Here is a 7,992-nt window from a genome sequence, read left to right as displayed (position 1 = left end):
CACAGGCAGTATAACGATACTGGTGATGTTACACAGGCAGTATAAAGAAAGAGGTGATGTTACACAGACAGTATAAAGACACTGGTGAAGTTACACAGACAGTATAAAGATACTGGTGAAGTTACACAGTCAGTATAAAGATACTGGTGAAGTAACACAGACAGTATAAATATACTGGTGAAGTAACACAATCAGTATAAAGACACTGGTGATGTTACACAGGCAGTATAAAGATACTGGTGATGTTACACAGACGGTATAAAGATACTGGTGAAGTTACACAGTCAGTATAAAGATACTGGTGAAGTTACACAGGCAGTATAAAGATACTGGTGAAGTTACACAGACAGTATAAAGACACTGGTGATGTTACACGGACAGAATAAAGATACCGGTGAAGTTACACAGACAGTATAAAGATACTGGTGATGTTACACAGGCAGTATAAAGATACTGGTGAAGTTACACAGGCAGTATAAAGATACTGGTGAAGTTACACAGGCAGTATAAAGATACTGGTGAAGTTACACAGACAGTATAAAGACACTGGTGATGTTACACGGACAGAATAAAGATACCGGTGAAGTTACACAGGCAGTATAAAGATACTGGTGAAGTTACATAGTCAGTATAAAGATACTGGTGAAGTTACACAGACAGTATAAAGACACTGGTGAAGTTACACAGTCAATATAAAGATACTGGTGAAGTTACACAGTCAGTATAAAGATACTGGTGAAGTTATACAGGCAGTATAAAGACACTGGTGAAGTTACACAGACAGTATAAAGATACTGGTGAAGTTACACAGACAGTATAAAGATACTGGTGAAGTAACACAGGCAGTATAAAGATAGTGGTGAAGTTACACAGACAGTATAAAGATAGAGATGAAGTTACACAGACAGTATAAAGATACTGGTGAAGTTACACAGACAGTATAAAGATACTAGTGAAGTTACACAGGCAGTATAAAGACACTTGTGAAGTTACACAGGCAGTATAAAGATACTAGTGAAGTTACACAGACAGTATAAAGACACTAGTGAAGTTACACAGACAGTATAAAGACACTGGTAAGTTACACAGACAGTATAAAGATACTGGTAAGTTACACAGACAGTATAAAGATACTGGTGAAGTTACACAGACAGTATAAAGATACTAGTGAAGTTACACAGACAGTATAAAGACACTGGTAAGTTACACAGACAGTATAAAGACACTGGTAAGTTACACAGACAGTATAAAGATACTAGTGAAGTTACACAGACAGTATAAAGATACTGGTGAAGTTACACAGACAGTATAAAGACACTGGTGAAGTTACACAGACAGTATAAAGATACTAGTGAAGTTACACAGACAGTATAAAGACACTAGTGAAGTTACACAGGCAGTATAAAGATACTGGTAAGTTACACAGACAGTATAAAGATACTGGTGAAGTTACACAGACAGTATAAAGATACTAGTGAAGTTACACAGACAGTATAAAGACACTGGTAAGTTACACAGACAGTATAAAGATACTAGTGAAGTTACACAGACAGTATAAAGATACTGGTGAAGTTACACAGACAGTATAAAGACACTGGTGAAGTTACACAGACAGTATAAAGATACTGGTGAAGTTACACAGACAGTATAAAGATACTGGTGAAGTAACACAGGCAGTATAAAGATAGTGGTGAAGTTACACAGACAGTATAAAGACACTGGTGAAGTTACACAGACAGTATAAAGATACTGGTGAAGTAACACAGGCAGTATAAAGATAGTGGTGAAGTTACACAGACAGTATAAAGATAGAGGTGAAGTTACACAGGCGGTATAAAGATAGAGATGAAGTTACACAGACAGTATAAAGATAGAGGTGAAGTTACACAGGCGGTATAAAGATAGAGATGAAGTTACACAGACAGTATAAAGATACTGGTGAAGTTACACAGACAGGATAAAGACACTGGTGAAGTTACACAGTCAGTATAAAGATACTGGTGAAGTTACACAGTCAGTATAAAGACACTGGTGAAGTTACACAGGCAGTATAAAGACACTGGTGAAGTTACACAGGCAGTATAAAGATACTGGTGAAGTTACACAGGCAGTATAAAGACACTGGTGAAGTTACACAGACAGTATAAAGATACTGGTGAAGTTACACAGACAGTATAAAGACACTGGTGATGTTACACAGGCAGTATAAAGATACACAGACAGTATAAAGATACTGGTGAAGTTACACAGACAGTATAAAGATACTGGTGAAGTAACACAGGCAGTATAAAGATACTGGTGAAGTTACACAGGCAGTATAAAGATACTGGTGAAGTTACATCGACAGTATAAAGATACTGGTGAAGTAACACAGACAGTATAAAGATACTGGTGATGTTACACAGACAGTATAAAGATAGAGGTGATGTTACACAGACAGTATAAGGATACTGGTGAAGTTACACAGGCAGTATAAAGATACTGGTGAAGTTACATCGACAGTATAAAGACACTTGTGAAGTTACACAGACAGTATAAAGACACTTGTGATGTTACACGGACAGTATAAAGACACCGGTGAAGTTACACAGACAGTATAAAGATACTGGTGAAGTTACACAGTCAGTATAAAGATACTGGTGATGTAACACAGGCAGTATAAAGACACTGGTGAAGTTACACAGACAGTATAAAGACACTGGTGAAGTTACACAGTCAGTATAAAGATACTGGTGATGTTACACAGACAGTATAAAGTTACTGGTAAGTTACACAGACAGTATAAAGATACTCTCCATATTTACCGGTTTAGTAATTTAATCAATATTTCTATTAGGGCCTTCATTATAATTTATTTCTAGATATATTGATAAGGTGTGCACTTGTGACGGAAATATAAGCTATACCGGCGTACAACGCGCATATTTATGCACTACTGGACGAAAACCTTGGATGCCTGATGCATTGGCAAACAGACAGGCTGAAGAACCACGATGGATATCTAACACTCCATTGGCTAAATGATTATTTTAAAGTCAAGTTTGATTTGCCTGAATACATTGTATCGTATACTATTTCTGTTGACTGATTTTTAACATGCTTTACAATGTACCGATGTGGCTGTGTTGTCCAAACAGATTAAAAACAATCTTCTGTCAGTATATTGACAAATGCTGCCAAGGCGATCTTAGAAACTGCTAGTGAATTTGTATATCGAAAGTGATATGAGTTCTAACTGACCAGTGCCGACATCGACGATAAAAGATTAAGAGGAAGAAACGTTTTTAAAATGATTGGGCGTGACAGGATATTTTCATGTTTTTATTTCATCCAAATGCAAAACAAGCATATAGGGAACAGTACAAACATTTTCATAATTATCATGACATAGACAAGCATAAGATGGCGGAGGACAATATTACCATCAATACTACTGTAATGAGATGTACAAGACATGTTGTAACTACATTGTGTTATCAATATACACTGTAAACTCACCAGTTTCAACTTATTGAATTAATATGACAAAACCATCACGTCATACATAGTAACGACACGTCATAACGGATGACGTCATACTATATAAAAAGCTACAGAAGCAACAGTGACACTGATGAAAAATGATGAATCAATAATAGCAACAAACTAAGATCAATTTAATTACTTGCAAGCAGGGCTTTTCTTTTCGCTGTAGCACGAAACAAATACTTACCCAACATATTCAAAATTTTAACACTTTTACTCGAGAATAATTCAATATACTTATACACACTTGGTCGACAATAAAAATACTTTTTGATGTATGTCGCCCTTAATTCGGAATATGCCGGACAGAGAAGTACAAAATGCACTTCATCCTCTACGTCATTTTTATCACAGACAGTACAAATCCTCTGATTTCTAGGGATGTTATTATAACGCCCAGACTCGATATTGAGACTGTGACACTGCATACGAAATTGGCTTAATAACTTCTTAAATATATGATTGATAGGTTTAATTAGATAGAACTGAGTACAGAAGGAATCCACAATATGTTTATACAAATAACATATAAGGTGTAAGCTTTGATAATATGTATCCTCTGTTATTAAACAGATTAGGTGTCATCAGGTAAGCGATGTTGTTATTGAGGATGAGGGTGTCAAGGATGGTGTTATTGAGGATGAGGGTGTCAAGGATGGTGTTATTGAGGATGAGGGTGTCAAGGATGGTGTTATTGAGGACGAGGGTGTCAAGGATGGTGTTATTGAGGACGAGGGTGTCAAGGATGGTGTTATTGAGGATGAGGGTGTCATCGGGTCAACGATGGTGTTATTGAGGATGAGGGTGTCATCAGGTCAGCGATGGTGTTATTGAGGAGGAGGGTGTCATCAGACCAACAATGGTGTTATTGAGGATGAAGGTGTCATCAGGTGAAATGGTGTTATTGAGGAGGAGGGTGTCAATGATGATGTTATTGAGGATGAGGGTGTCAAGGATGGTGTTATTGAGGATGAGGGTGTCAAGGATGGTGTTATTGAGGACGAGGGTGTCAATGATGGTGTTATTGATGATGAGGGTGTCATCAGGCCAACGATAGTGTAATTGAGGACGAGGAAGTCATTGGGTCAACGATGGTGTTATTGAGGAGGAGGGTGTCAACGATGGTGTTATTGAGGATGAGGGTGTCAATGATGGTGTTATTGAGGAGGAGGGTGTCAGTGATGGTGTTATTGAGGACGAGGGTGTCAATGATGGTGTTATTGAGGACGAGGGTGTCAAGGATGGTGTTATTGAGGATGAGGGTGTCAAGGATGGTGTTATTGTAGATGAGGGTGTCACGGGGTCAACGATGGTGTTATTGAAGTGTATACCAAATAACACGATAGATACATTATCACACTGTCAATATATACCAAATAACGTGATAGATACAACATGTACATTACCACACTGTCAATATTTAAGCACTGATGTCATTTTTTTTTAGTTTCATCGGGGAATGAAACAAATTTTGTTTGCAAACTGTATGAATCCGCGAAGCGGATTCTTACAGAAGTTTGTAAACAAAATTTGTTTCATACCCCGATGAAACTATAAAAAAAATGACATCAACGCTTATAATTAATTTTTGAAAATGATTTTCTAATTTAAAACATGTTTTATGTACAGTTTTACTGGTTTTAAATGGGATTCTTTTTCTCAAATCAATACGCAACGTCAATTGTCGTATTGTGACGTCACATTTTTCGCGCCATTCTCGGAATTTCTTTCATAGAAGAATATTTCAATTTCTACTCAAGTTGGACTAAATGAAACTACCAAACTTAATCTGTTTCATTTGCCCATGAATTTGACCAGATTAACACTGATAAGTGCGTATGAATACCTAGACAAAATCCTTCCGCGGAACGATTTCACTTTTTCTACATTGTTATTATAAACATGGAATAATTATTAAAATTATCAAATTCATAATGTATTCTTGTATTTTATGAAAGACCAGATGTGCTTAATACTTCTATTTTGACAAAATAATGCTGTTTTTTAATCCTAAAATGGCGGACTATTTTACTCGACCAACTCGACATGCACAATCCGGAACTCCTCGGGCTTTTCCCCATTTGGACTTGCACAAGCTTCGAGACATTAATATCTAGACCGACTTTTTTTATTCGAAAAAAAACCCAATTGAAATATAAGGATTGAATCTTGATTTGGTCGATTTCATGGGGTCATGAATCGAGTTGCTCTTGAGACAAATTCAACATGAACTACTTCGCAGTTCATTAAATTTGTCTCAAGAGCAACTTAATTTATGACCCCATGAAATCGACCAAATCAAGATTCAATCCTTAAATGAAAAGAATTTTTCGACCAATCACATTTGAGTATTTACCATGAAAACAAGGAAAAATTAATTATATACCAAATAACACGACAGATACATCATAACAATACCATTGCCAAAAACGCGATGGATACTCTGTTAAGTTTGTTTGGCGATTTCTTCGTCAAACCACGTGGTTGGAGCCCAATAACCCTCCATCATTTGTCAGACGATATGAGATACCCGCCTATTACTAATGCCTGATGCCGAGTTATATGTCTAATTTGTTGTAATTTCCTTTTCTGTTTTTTTTTCAGTCAGGAACTACATTTACTTGGTTTTGTGTTTCCTTTGTAAGGAATGGCAAATATGTATCTTTTAGTAATCATTAGCTGTGTGTTTAAACCAAAACACTTAATAATAAATTCTTTCCTTAATTTCAGACGTTTCTGAAAGTACTGGTCTTCAAAAGAAACAATAAAATAAAGAATGAACGGGAAAGCGGAACATCAATAACATAAAGAACCAAACCTGGTAACACATGCCCGGGGTCAATCCGTGCTTCTCGGTTCCACATGAGCACGTGAGTAGATGCTTCGTTTGAAATCGAGCTTGTCGCTATATGTATCTTAAAATGGACGATTACAACATATCTACATAGCTACGACTACCATCTACTCCAGGCAAGTGTACGGAACCGCATAAAAACCAAATAGTGATAAATAAATCGCCCATTATCTAGGCACGTGCACTGACGTGCGCATTCAAACAATAATCGCGCCACGCTTGTAACTTCCCTTCCCGCCGTTTTCCAATTTCACTGTCTCAATGTCAAAGAAGAACAGCTTGAGATTCCTAACAATTTGATCCACATATTTTATCAGACAATCCATTGCAATTCACAGTTTAGTTTGATTTAATCATTAGAAATTCTGCATAACCGCAGGCAGCCACCGTGTGTATGATTTCCAGGCTAAATGACTGTATATTAATGGGTTAGGATGGGGGTGCTACATTATCGGGTTCTATTCAAATGCATGGGAATATCCCCATCTTTATCCCATTATTTATTCCGTAGAATTACAACAAACTAAATACCTCTGATGTTTAGGCTGTCCTGGCCTAGCCAGGTGCTCGGGTCTTCACATGCTAATATTTAAATGTTATCAGTGAAGTTTGGGGTATTTGGACACACAGTTGTAAGGCTCCTACACTCTTCCTGATAACATGCTATTGTATTTCATTGACGGTAAAAAACTTTCTGTACATCTTTTAAGAATAATACAAAGGAGAGTTACAGTTGGTCTCCGATTGCTTTTTGACTAACAATTGGTACTTGCATTTGCTCGCAGTTGGCGGAAGATTGGATTTCAGCAAATACAAATCTGGCCTGTATTGTATGCTGATACACGTTATAAAGACCCCTTATTTTACATGCAGTAGTACAATGCGCGTGTTTTTCTGTTTAAAATCGTAAATTGCAGTTAACATCATTTTATAACGGCAATTTAAATGCTGTGTAGAATACACGACAGTGTGAAGGGGATCCCACAATACAACTCGTGTTCTGAGATAGACAGGCGCTGGACGATACAAACAAAAACTGACCAGTAAGGGAATTAAATGACCAGACTCATGCGCTATTGTCTGGTCAAAATGACCATAGTCACTGCATGTGTAATATGACGTTAAAAGATCAGGCTTTAGAAAATGCAGCCCCTAATTTGATGAAAATAGCCGACATGCTCCTCCATACCGATAAAGAGCTGTCTCTTTTGTAGACGTGAGCAACCATTGTACAATTTTACGTGATAATTGTATAGTCATGTTTCTACAGTGATATTAAATCAAAAAAATTACCTTTTCACATCGAGAGTGTAAAAATCGAAAATGTTTTATCGCCGTTTTTATTAGTTCTTTGAAATATCGAGTAACATTTTTTAAATCTAAAACATTTCATTTGAATGAATAACCTGCCTTTCTCTCTCCAATCCAACTTGACTTAACACCTTAGATGTGTAAAGGGCTAATAATCGTGTAAATACAGCTCGGTACATCCCAGTAGCCATTGTATCTTTGTAGTCTGTTTTATGCATGTTATTTAAAGCCAAGGGATCATTCTGTCGGACGATCCCCCTTTCTACAAGCGATGACTGTCTCCTTAATGTTAGGTACAATGC

Source organism: Pecten maximus, chromosome 6, assembly GCF_902652985.1.
Source record: "Pecten maximus chromosome 6, xPecMax1.1, whole genome shotgun sequence".
Taxonomy (NCBI): domain Eukaryota; kingdom Metazoa; phylum Mollusca; class Bivalvia; order Pectinida; family Pectinidae; genus Pecten; species Pecten maximus.
The sequence above is the reverse complement of the archived record's forward strand: the minus strand, read 5'-3'. Positions refer to the sequence as shown.